This window comes from Schistocerca serialis, chromosome 4, assembly GCF_023864345.2.
Source record: "Schistocerca serialis cubense isolate TAMUIC-IGC-003099 chromosome 4, iqSchSeri2.2, whole genome shotgun sequence".
Classification (NCBI taxonomy): Eukaryota; Metazoa; Arthropoda; class Insecta; order Orthoptera; family Acrididae; genus Schistocerca; species Schistocerca serialis.
The window spans coordinates 104043506-104057200 of NC_064641.1; the positions used below are offsets into that span (position 1 = coordinate 104043506).

General features: G+C 40.5%; 1 non-coding gene across 1 annotated transcript; it reads right to left on the reverse strand.

Annotated features, from left to right (window-relative positions):
- Positions 1-13411: 13411 nt before the first annotated feature.
- Trnat-ugu (transfer RNA threonine (anticodon UGU)) lies at positions 13412-13485 on the reverse strand. Its single transcript has one exon. It is a non-coding gene; the product is annotated as a tRNA-Thr (tRNA).
- Positions 13486-13695: the final 210 nt, after the last annotated feature.

Here is a 13695-nt window from a genome sequence, read left to right on the forward strand (position 1 = left end):
TTGACGAAAAGCACTCTGATCATTACAATATCTCCATTAGAACAACATCTGCTGTCTATCCCATCAAACAACTGCATAAAACATGGAACAAGCACTCTCCACTACGACTTCTCGACAAGAACTTTTCACTACGACATCTCAGCAAGCACTCTCCCCCACCACTTCTCGACAAGAACTTTTCACTACGACATCTCAGCAAGCACTCTCTACTACGAGTTCTCGACAAGCACTGCCAGTGGAGGCGGCGGAATAATACTCTTTGGCGCAATCTCTGGCGCTGTGGCTCAGTGTAGCCACCTTTCATATGCCCTTCCTCCACGGGCCAGAATTTGATGGTATTTTTGCCAGCATTGTGTGGTGAAAATACCACCAAATTCGTCCACAAAAATACAGACAAAAATAAAAGATAATATTAATACGTAAATATCACATAATTAGATAAAATTTTTTGGCTTTGCACTGACCTTTCAATAACCTAATATATAAAATACAGTAAGCAATACAAATTCCTTCATACATGTGACTTTACATAATAGTTTACAGAATACACAAAAAATCAGTTTATACAAATGTTCACATAAAATGCTTTGAATGATTCAAAAACAAAAACAAGTAGTTGATAGTTCCATCAGTAGCACCCAGCAATGGTCAACAGGTGCAGACACCAACAAGTGACATCATTCAGCAGAAGCAGTTCCATTAGTGGCACTCAGCAATGTTGAGCAAGTACAGACACCAAAAGGTGACATCTTTTCAGTAGAAGCAGTCCATCAGTGGCACCCAGCATTGTTGAACAGGTGCAGAGACCAACAAGTGACATTATCTCAGCAGAAGCAGTCCGTCAGTGGCACCCAGCAATGTTGAGCAGGTGCAAACAGCAACAAGTGATATTATTTCAGTAGATGCAGTCCATCACTGGCACCCAGTAATGTTGAGCAGGTGCAGACAGCAACAAGTGACATCATTTCAGTAGAAGCAGTCCATCAGTGGCACCCAGCAATGTTGAACAGGTGCAGACACCAACAAGTGACATCATTTCAGTATAAGCAGTTCCACTAGTGGCACCCAGCATTGTTGAGCAGGTGCAGACACCAACAAGTGACATTATTTCAATAGAAGCAGTCCATCAATGGCACCCAGTAATGTTGAACAGGTGCAGACACCAACAAGCGACTTCATTTCAGTAGAAGCAGTTCCATCTGTGGTACCCAGTAATGTTGAACAGGTGCAGACAGCAGTCCATAATATTCACTATCACTAATCACACTGTTTATCAGAGCTTATCAGCAGAAATTAAACATGTCCTAGTGGCACCAATCATGTAGAAAAAGTGCAAGTAACAGTCCATAATATTCACTATCACTAATCACACTGTTCATCAGAGAAATTAAACATTTCTAAGTGTCACACATCAATGTTGAAAAAGTGCAGGTAACAGTCCATAATATTCACCATCGCTAATCAGACAGTTCAGGCATGAACAATAGTTTGAATGCACACACAATTGCTTTTACAAAATTATTCTCAATGCTCTTACACTAAACATACAAATTATAATAAACACACAAATCATATCAGATAATTGTCATATTAACTATTACAAATACACAAATATCAGTAAACCTATAATATTTATGGGTGTCAGTGCAAGCCACAACAAACAATTAAAATAATATTTAGGAGGTAAGTCGGTACCACTTTTCTGGGATTAGGAAGGGAAAACACACAAAACACACTCACTCATCTTTCATCCACATTAAGTACTACTGTGTAATTAAATAGTGTTAACTGTGTAAATGCAATTCTGTCAAAATTTGATGTCCATCATGTTTATCAAGTAGTAGTGGCAGCAATGTATAACAGTCAATAATAGTTAGTCAACGTCATAGTCATCATGTCAAGACCAATGTTTGCCAAGCCAGATCAAAATGTACGGTTGCTGAACAACTGTCAGTGAGCCAAGATATGCAATTGCTTCCTCTCTCCAAAAAAAAGTGTATACTGCTTACTGATTTAACAAAGTGTGTGTGTAGGCAATCTTCTTTCCACTTGAGTGTTCTAGTCTGCTATCTTCATCCTCCTTGTTCCATATAGATCAACAAAAAAAAATGCTCCTCACTTACTTTACCTCTTGTCCACCAAAACTCCAATAATCATCAGCATCACGTAATCTCAATACTTCAAAAATACCTGTTACGTCGATACATATAAATCTTATCATCAGTATCATATACCTTACCTCTTGTCCACCAAAACTCCAATAATCATCAACTTCACATAATCTCAACACCTCAATAATACCTCTTCAATACGTCGATACATATAAACCTTAGCACCAATATAATTTCACTTCCATAACAACTCTTTCCTCTAGTCAGTCTCCTCGAACAAGTACAGATAAAATCCTAGTGCAAACTTCAGTTCATCATCCCATACAATCCGAAGACACAATGTCCACACACAACCTCTGTGTAGTCCACCTGAGCCAAATCTTCTATTCATTATGAATTATAAAATACATTTTGGTTACCTTGTCCATCATTAAACAAAAGAAATGCATACATGACCTCTAACAGCCTTTAGTTCGAATAACTCTCAGTAATTAAGTACGATTACGGAGTGTGAATGATCATAATATTTCACAGTGTGTACACCACTTCAAGAATCATGGTAGAAGCAAACATGTGGAGTATTTTTGTGTCAAGTGTCACTTCCTATTTCAATTGCTCACGAAGAATGCAGTGTAATAACTGTCAATGGTCTAACCCTAGTGTTGGTATGTCATGTCGTTAGCTTCCTTCCCATTAGCATAAATTTCTACAGCTTCCATATAACCTCCAGCTCATGTGACTTCTATGAAGTTTCTTGTACTAATGTCGTTCGTCGAATTATAGCAGTTCATTTTCTTATCTTAAAAATATAAGGCACTGAGCGTAAGCAAAACATGCAATAGCGAGTAAATATACCAGTGGAGAACAGAATGTCAACAAGTGGATGCAGCACAATTCTTACAACGAGGCTCTGCCAAGCGAACAATCTATAATTAATACCATAGTGTGACCTAAGCTCTATGTTTGTACACAGTATATCAGCATTTCTATATACCAAATTAAAGAGTAGTTATGACAACAAACAGGAAGTATAAATATGCAATCCATACGCACAGCAGCAAACATATATCTTACGTAATAAACAAGTCATTAGCATCATATCAGCATAAGCAAATAAATGTTCATATGTCATCTTAATAAGTAAACATGAAGGCGCAAGCAGATAAATCACAAAGTATAACTTACATACATATCAGCACAACTAATCAGGTGACAATTATAATTTAAATAAATAAGCACAGCAGGCACATAATAAAAATAATGTGACATCAGTGAAAAAGCATAGCAGCCAAGCGATGCATAATATACATAAGTAACAACCCTGAACAACCCTGTTCATTAATCAATCATTGTCAAAATCAGTTAATGTACGCAAGCACGTCGCTTCACACGTAAATTCATAGAACATGAAATTTAGCACAAGTATGAATCACGTAATCGCGGGCAGCAAATTACGTCTAAAGTACGTACCTAAGTGGAAATATGTTACCTGAAAAATAAATTCAATTAATAGTTACCTTTTTAGTTTATTACTTCCTTCTTCGAAATGACATTCTTCCTGAAATTTTCTCGATGGCAAGTCCTCTTAACGTCGGACACACACAGAATTTACCAGAAGTTCTTAAATATTTTATACAACCGTATCCTGAAAAATACTGAACGTTAATAACATAATTTATCAAGTCACTATAGCTTTATACCGAATTTAATCAGAGAAAATACACTGTGTATTTGTTTACGGCTGTCAGTGCATTCGCACTGAGCGCTCGATCAGCTGTAGGCGCGTGACGTAGGAAGTAATTGTTTGCGGTCAACGACTGCCTTGTGCGGCGCGCAGACTTGACTGTTGCTTTGAGTATGTGCCGCCGCCAAAACACAGCGCGGTATCCTTGTATTCTCTGCATGTTTACATCTAGCTGTTAGTTTCTCAAAAGTATGTCATTCCACAAAAATTTTAACGTTAGATATATGATGTATTCCCTTAGAGCGTCGGGATTTAAGAGTTTCTACTTCGACAGTGTTATCATGAATAATTTTGCGAACTCTATATGGACCGTTATAAAGCAGAAAAAATTTGCGACACAAGCCTTTTCCTTTGTGAGACAAACGATGAGACTTAATTAACACCTTCTGACCAACTGACAAAATTTTTAAACGACCAGGATGTTTAGCTGATTTCTCTCTTCTAGCAGCCGCAGACACAATATTTTGTAGAGCCAGGTTGACAACTTCAGAATGTCGCAGTTTCCGTGTAGGCGGAAGAGGTACGATTTCAGAGATGCGATTTGTCGGTGCTTTATTTTTTAATATCAATATAGGCGGTAAAGAAGCTGAAGCATTAGGGAGTTCATTCAGAATGTTTTGAAAAATATGAAGATACTGATCCCAAGTTCTGTGATTCTGATGACAATAAAGACGACACAATTTATTGATTTCCTTCATCCATCTCTCTGAAGCGTTAGATTGAGGGTGAAAAAGTGAAATGAAAATTGGTTTAATCTTACGATGCCGTAGAGTATGAAGCCAAATTTTACAGCGAAACTGTGATCCATTATCTCATATAACCTTATCAACATGACCCACTTCTTTAAAAAAATGTTTGATGAAAGCATTAGATACTGAACGAGCTGTTGCTTTGCGTAAAGGTGTAAAACACACATATTTTGATGTCAATTCCACTGCTACCAAAATGTACGCAAAACCATTAGTAGAACGAACCACTGGACCGAACAAATCGACTGCAGCTGTCTCCTTTAATTTCGCTGGAATGATAGGAAACAACGGTGCTCTGTGAGAAATAGTTGGCGGCTTAGCCTTTTGCCATAATTTTCATTTGGCAAGAACATATCGGCAATAGTTTTCTGTACTACAACACCGTTTTCTTCTATCTATTGAAATAAATGTGCACATAGGCCTTTGTATGATGAGTCTGTCGCCAAACAAATATATTTAGATAAATCCGGATGTGAAAGAAGTGGAGCAGCAACTAAAGCATCACGAAGTTGTTCAAATTCTGACTGAGCTTCCTCATCCCAACACCAATTAGATTTCTTTCCAGATAGTTCACATAAACGAGGTGTGGTCAAATTGTCCAATCTAACAAAGCGTCTAAGAAAATTACAGACACCAAGGAAACTACGAACATCATGTTTTGTGGTAGGAACAGCATAATTACGAATAGCGTCTAGTTTCTCTGGATCAGGAAGAATATCTTCTGTAGAAATAATGTGACCGAGAAATTTCACCTGAGAACGACCAAATTCAGATTTTTCTAAGTTCACTGTAATGCCAACTCTTGCAAAAATACGTAATAATGAATCCAAAATTTTGTTGTGTTCACTCCAAGAACGTTTAGCAATAAGAATGTCGTCAACATATGAAGTAATATTGTCACGAAGATAAACAGGTAAAATTTCGTTTAAACTACGAATGAATGCTGCTGAAGGTACAGTAAGTCCAAACGCTAATTTCCGAAATCACTTTTGGGTAAAATAGTCATATCCGGTTATTCTTTACCGATTCTCTAGATAGATTGATAGTAGAAGAGTTGTTTTTGACAGATGCAAAGAATAGTAAAAGAGTAGGCAGCGGTGCAGAAAACTAAAAGGGAAATAGCACCACTACAGCTCGGGGCCCTATGCACGCTACGGCACATATTCACTTAGTGTAGTGAATCCCCTGAGGACTTTAATAGCCGCACACAATTTCCAGTTTGTGACTTAGTGGCCAATTTGGTGGGAGTGCGTACATAAATTCATCTAGCCATGAACATGGATGTATGTCATTCTTAGAATTGCGAAAGATCTTAAATTTCCGAACAGTTAAGAAGTGTTTATAGTCAAAGTTTTCTCCTCGTGGCGACAAAGACCTACTGCGTCTGTCCCAGTCCGAATGTCGATTATTGTCAAGTTCGCGCGCCTGGCGCTCTCTTGTTGCTTCTCGTAAATGAAATAAATTATTTTCTTCATAGCCCTCTGCTATCTGTGATTCTAAATTTCTTCTGCTGTCTTTTCCTACGATTTCGCCTTCAATTTGTTTGACTTGCTTTCGTAATGCCTCAACTTCCCTTTTAACGCGTTCATTAAGTTTTCCTTGATTTTCAACATGTTTATTTATGTTCTGGTACTCTTCGGTTTCTGTAAATGGCAATGGTGCTGTATCATCTGAATCTCTGTCCCCATTTAAACTAAGACTTGTCAATTTATCTGAAACCTCCTCCACTCTTTCCGATAAATCACCTATTTGTTCTTTCTGTTTATTTACGTCTTCTGTAAGTGTCGCGACTCGGGTTTCAGTATTGACACATTTATTAGTTAACTGTTCATATTGTTGTGTTAGATTATTTATTCTGTCATTTGGTACGGATTCCTCGATTCTCTCAAATATTTCCTCCTTATCGTGTGCATGTTGTAAATTTAACTCTGAAAATTTTTGTACTATCGCACGATCTCTTTCTTCCTGTTCTCTATCCTGTTCCTTTTGTCTAATTTCTATCGAAATTAATCTATTATTGTGAGCATTCAAAATCGGTTGTACTTCTTCTCTGATTTCTTTCTTTAATTCATCTTTCATATTTTTGAAACATGTCCCTATTCGTGAGTCTAACCGTGTTTCCATTGTTCCCATCTCGGTTTTAATTGTTCCCATCTCTCTTTTTAATTCAGATCCTAACTGTGTTTCCATTGTTCCCATACCAATTTCAATTGTTCCTATCTCTGTTTTAATTGTTCCTATTTGTGATCCCAGTGAGTCTAACCGTGTTTCCATTGTTCCCATATCAGTTTCTAACCGTGATCCCAAATTTACTATTGTACTCATCAACTGCTCCATGTTAACTTGTTCGAAATTCTTTTCGCCTCTAGCATTTCCCGTAAAACTAACTTCTTTCGTCATAGCTGTAAAGCTATCTGTGTTCGATACTACTCCAGAATCTTCTATCATTAATCTCGTATTCTGTGAATTTTCTGATTGAGAAAAATTTTGAAATGGTTCCGGACTATCTTCCCGACTTATTAAATTGTTTTCAACTCCATTATTCATCATACTGTTGTCCTGTGTTGGCGAGTTCGCCATGTCAACAATTTCGTCATTCTCACTATTCATCATTTTCGCCTTTTTCATCGATCGCGTAATCATTTACAAAACATACAAAACTCGTCACAATACAAAATTACAGAGAATATAACACGTTATCACCAACAATACCATTCACACGAAATGCTTCCCTCAAACACGATTAACGAACAATTGAAATAATTGCACTAAATTATCAAACCCATAGACAAGACAACAAAAAATAAATTTTGCAAAATACCATTAGAAGAATGCCAATTACCAAATCTACACATGCAATATAGACTACAATTACTAAACTACAAATTACTACAACAATACTACTGTCTACTATTTTTACAATCAGAAGAATTCCAAGGGACGATCCGAAGCAGCGGTCGCCACGTGCATGGGGGCTTAATTATTTATAATGAAAATACTTTTTAAATTTTTAGTAGCTGTATGTCCGATTACGCTGTGTCTCGTAAACGGTTGGCCCTGACTAGTATTAGTACGCAATCTGACTGCATAGAACAACAACAAAGAATGAAAGAAAATTTCCGTTAACACAATTAATTAATTAAGTCCCCAGCAACTATAAAACCTACGAAACCAAAGCACAAGTATAACTGTTCTGTGTGTGGAAGTGTGATTCAACGCACACATCTGGCACGGTTCTTCTTCAATAAGACAAGAAATTTTAAATATCATTTATACTGAAGTAATAAAAAAAATAGAAATACTATAATTGCGTAAGGAAACCAGAATTTCACTCTAATACAAGAACACAAGCCAGATGCTTTGTTGACTGAACCTGTAATGACGCATTATTTAAGACACTGAAATAATGAGATAAAAAAAGGGGAATATTTTACCTTCATATATATTGACGAAAAGCACTCTGATCATTACAATATCTCCATTAGAACAACATCTGCTGTCTATCCCATCAAACAACTGCATAAAACATGGAACAAGCACTCTCCACTACGACTTCTCGACAAGAACTTTTCACTACGACATCTCAGCAAGCACTCTCCACCACCACTTCTCGACAAGAACTTTTCACTACGACATCTCAGCAAGCACTCTCTACTACGAGTTCTCGACAAGCACTGCCAGTGGAGGCGGCGGAATAATACTCTTTGGCGCAATCTCTGGCGCTGTGGCTCAGTGTAGCCACCTTTCAGGCTCATACGAAGATCTGTAGACGGTTGTTTTTTCCCTCACTCTACTCGCAAGGGAAACAGGAAAGGAAATGATTAGTGGTACAAGGTACCCTCCGCTGTTAACAATGTGGTGGGTTGCGGAATATTCTAGACGCTTCAGTCCGGAACCGCGCGACTGCTACGGTCGCAGGTTCGAATCCTGCCTCGGGCATGGATGTTTGTGATGTCCTTAGGTTAGTTAGGTTTAAGTAGTTCTAAGTTCTAGGGGACTAATGACCTCAGCAGTTGAGTCCCATAGTGCTCAGAGCCATTTGAACCATTTTGACTACCGACTACCTGACTACCTGACTACCTGACTACCTATTTACATTCTTCCTGCACTCTCCAACACCTGAGAATATACAGCTGACAGACTATGTAACCACAAACAACCTTCTACACGAATACCAACCAGGTGTCCGTAAATATCGCAGCACAACTTCTGCCTTAATAAAGATAACAGATGACCCGAATCTCGGTGTGGATACATTCATTTGCCAAACTTAGCAGCCTAAATTTCTCGCCAAGTGCAGTGCATGTGCGCTATCAAAATGAGCGCAGGTTACAGGGTTAAAGCTCAACCCACCAAAAATTAGAGCGGTATTAGTTGATCATTCTAGGCTCATTAGCCCGAAATAACGGGAATCCCTACCATCTTCAACCCTAAATGAGACCAATATCACCTTCTCTCCTGCAGTAAAGAGCAAGACTCTAGGAGTAATAGTAGATGAAAAGCTAAATTGGAGTGAGCACGTAATTGCAATACGCAAGAAGGCCTCAGCATCTCTCCATTCCCTACAAAGATATAACAATGTCTTCCCTCCTGGCCGGAAAAAAAACTTGTAAGAAAATTAATACTTTCAACTATTGATTACAGCGATTTCAACCTGTAAGGGAGTTCTCAGGCAAGCTCATGGCGTCTGGAACTGGTTACGAATGCCTGTGTTCGTTGTGTCCTTGATGTTAGACTCTTTGATCATTCGAAGGTTGCCCAGAAAGAAATGCACCGCATTTTTTTTTCAGACGAAAACAATGCTACGAATGCGAAACGTTACGTATGTATTATGTGAAGTCTCCTGAGTGAGCGCGCCAAGTTTCCGACACTTTCGATAGATAGCGTAGCTGCAGGACAGTTTCAAAATGGCGTCTGTAGGTGATGTACGTTACAAGCAACGCGCCGTCATTACATGTCTCACTCCAGAGAAAGAAACTGAGGGGAATATTCACAAACGCTTGCGCAAAGTCTATGGAGGATCTATTGTTGACAGAAGTATAGTTTGTCGCTGGGCACGGAGGGTGAAGACGTCAGTAGGCGGTTCGGCAGAGCTCCACGATTTGCAGCGGTCGGGGAGACCATCCACGGCTGTCACACCTGACATGTTGCAGCGAGCTGATGTTGTCATTCGCCATTAAAGGAAGCCATTCGTGCAAGACATTTAGAGGACGACGAAGAGGTGATTCACACAGTGAAGCACTGGCTCCGCCACCAGGACAAGGATTGGTACCGACAGGGCATAGAACGGGATGGAGATTACGTGGAAAAATAGGGTGTGTAGATAAAACACCATTTTTTGTGCGTGTAATTCTCATTATGTTCAATAAAGAATTCTTGAAGAAAAATAAGCGCTGCATTACTTTCTGGGCATCTCTCGTATTTCATCACCATATGCACAGCTATCCCGGCTGCGTGCAGACAAGTGCGGAGATTTCTCGAACTCCTTTTCGGTAGCAGGAACCCGACTCTGGAATAATCACCGGCATTACATTAGAGAACTGAATGACATCTCTAGCTTCAGAAGATAGTTAATGGCATATTTGGTGAAGCAGTAATAATGATCGCCATCTTTCGTGTACGTACTCGTTACTCTTGTAATCCTTCTTCCCAATCAGATCTTCCTTTTTTTGTCTCTATTATACTTAAATTTCCTTTGCCCAAAACTCGCTACAAGGTGCTCTATAATTCCCCTTACATACTTCTAGCACTTGTAAAGGGGACTGAGTTGACAATATTTTGAGCTGGAATCTCTGTTCCGTAGTACAGCCGTTTGAAAACATGTTGGCGCGTAGGTATGCAACAGAGTATTCATGGTGTAGGGAGGGGGGGTTCTTACGTCAGATCGGCTGATGTATTTGACGCTTGTTCTACCTCTCTGACCTGGTTTGAGCCTCATTCACGTACCTCAGAGTGTTGGAGCAACATTGTTGAGTAACGTTTGGAGAATCCTTCTGTATCGCGAAGCTCACGGTAATGGAAGAGCTGCTGTCGCCTTTATGAAGATCTTCATCCACAACGTCCGACTCCATTGCCTACCATTTTCGCCACAATTACGCAGCGGCTTCGTGAAAGCGGTACCTTCACCGTCAGCATGCGCGACTGTGGCGCTCTAAGCAGACGCCGCACACCCGAATGGGAAGGGGCTGTACTGCGACTCATTGAAGACAATCTGATTATGTTTCCTTTTTTTTATTTCTTTGCTTTATTAATGAGTAGAATTGTAAACCAGGGACACGCCGAATAAATTACTTACAAAAGTAGTCGCGTTAACAACATATTTTCAAGTGGTTGTACCACGGAAACGGTACGTTACCAGATATGGGTTCCAGTTCGTAATATTGTCAACTCAGTCCGATCTACAAGTCCTAGAAGTTTGGCTAAATGGTCCAAATGGCTCTGAGCACTATGGGACTCAACTGCTAAGGTCATTAGTCCCCTAGAACTTAGAACTAGTTAAACCTAACTAACCTAAGGTCATCACAAAGATCCATGCCCGAGGCAGGATTCGAACCTGCGACCGTAGCGGTCTTGCGGTTCCAGACTGCAGCGCCTTTAACCGTACGGCCACTTCGGCCGGCCCTAGAAGTTTATAAGGAGAATTTTAGAGCACTCTGTATATCAGAAAACATCTATTTTATACACGTATAAAATCTTTCTATACCTGAGACTACCATTATTGATATCATTATTATTATTATTATTATTATTATTATTATTAGCGAATGTCCTCATTGGAGAACGATAAGCAGGTGATTTTCAGTCTTTCTTAGCGCTCTTCTTATTTCCCCAATATTTCTTCATTTTCTCCGCAAAGGCTTTTTTTCTTTCTTCGGTGCTCTTTGGCTGGTATGGTTTTGGTTCCGTCTCTAGAGTGAACTCCAAATTGTCAATTTTGCTTCTGAATGTATCCGTGTCTGATGTGTATGTTACGTCAGCTTTTGCTTTCGTCAAGTCCTTCTGAACTTCAATTATCCAGGGTATTATTATTGGCATTATTAGTATCGCTTTTAGTGGCAGTAGCAGCAGCAGCAGTAGTACAAGTACTGCCAGTAATAAGTTTATTTGTCCGTGGAGTAATTTACTCACATTGTCACTTGAGACACACAAATCATTTTAAGACAGTTTGTCATATTAAAATTGTTACTTCTTAGGTAACTGTGATGTGGAGAAGGTATCGTATGTGTGAAAACCTGGTTCCATGTAACAGAGGAGCTGTTGACCTAACCAAAACAGGTTAAATAAAAAATAAATAAGTAAGTAGGCAGGTGAAAATCCTTTTATGGTGAAAATTGTGTCAACAGTCAGAAACCCCGCTCTGTCGAAGGAGAAGAAAAGGTTTTGGATGCTATTTGACATTAAGAAAGAAAACAAAGTACGAAAGGAGGTTATTTACTGCTTTCTCAATAATGTTTGAGATTTTAGTAAGGAATTTTGTCGCCGGCCGCTGTGCCGAGCCGTTCTAGGCGCTTCAGTCCGGAACAGCGCTGCTGCTACGGTCGCAGGTTCGAATCCTGCCTCGGGCATGGATGTGTGTGATGTCCTTAGGTTAGTTAGGTTTAAGTAGTTCTAAGTCTAGGGGACTGATGACCTCAGATGTTAAGTCGCATAGTGCTCAGAGCCATTTGAATCATTTTTGAAGGAATTTTCTCGATTAAATAAATGTCGATGTTTTGAAATGCTTGGAATACCCTTTCCGTGTTCTTATAGTCCTCAGTAGTGTGGCTTTGTCAACAATATCCACGAAGAACCTAACTTTGAGGGCTAATAAACTCTACTGTTATTGCTATTTCCTTAATCGTGACTTTCCGACTTTTTGTAGGGAGTACGTCGCTTTCATCACTCAGCCGCCAAACAGCGCAGCAGGTGGCACCCACAAGACTCGCAGTCTTGTCGCCGAGAAACTAGTGGGGACGACCACCTGTGACGGACGAGTGCCGGTGTCGATGAGCGGCCCTGAGAACGGCAGCGGGTCCCGTGGCGGGGCGGGGCGGGGTGAGTCGCGTGGCGCGGTCAGCCGGACCCAGTCGCCGCGTGTGTCGCGTGGCGACGCCTGCCCTGCCCTGCCCTACCGTGCCCTGCGCTGGGTCACCGCAATCTGGTCCGACCGACGTGTCCAGCCGCGCTGGGTAGCTGTCTGTCCGGCGGAGCTCCAGCAGGTCCGGAGACTGGACACAGTTGTCCAGTCGGCCTTCTTCTCGTGGGGGGACGCCTGGCTGCAACCACAGTCCCAGTCACACGCTACTTCGTCGAGGTCCACCTCAGTGGCGTGGGCACTGTTTTCTTACCGTTTCTCAAAAGCAACGCATTTATATGACTAAATTACTTTTGTTTAAATTACTTCTGGAGCAAGAAGGAGGATTACAGATTACAACATGTAGCAGGAACGAGTTAAATCACCTGCTTCAAAAACTGTTAACTTGTAGCCACACTGAAGGGGAAAAAAAACACACTTGAAGAGAACGTCGTCTCATTGACAAGTGAGGTCACGTGTCGTCCATCACTGTACGAGTATATGGTAACACATTCGGACCAGATGGTTCAAATGGCTCTGAGCACTATGGGACTTAACATCTGAGGTCATCAGTCCCCTAGAACGTAGAACCACTTAAACCTAACTATACATATACGAAGATGGTATCTGTTCTTCTGAAAAAACAGATACCATCGGTGATCACGCAGCTCGTTAGAATGAAATTACAATGAAATGAACACCCTTAGTTGCTTACAGGCGTTGACATACGTCAACGGGGACAGATGAAAATGTGTGCCCCGACCGGGACTCGAACCCGGGATCTCCTGCTTACATGGCAGACGCTCTATCCATCTGAGCCACCGAGGACACAGGATGGCGCAACTGCAGGGATTTATCTCTGGCACGCCTCCCGCGAAACCCACATTCTCAACGTATTGTCCCGCACTACATTCGTAGTGCCCAGCCCATTATACTCATTACTCGCGGCGCGTTGCCGATTCCCGTAAGAGTTCGGGCACTATTTGTGCATTCGCACAGAAGAAGAAGATGGTCAAGTGGCCCGTGAGCCTTAACTAT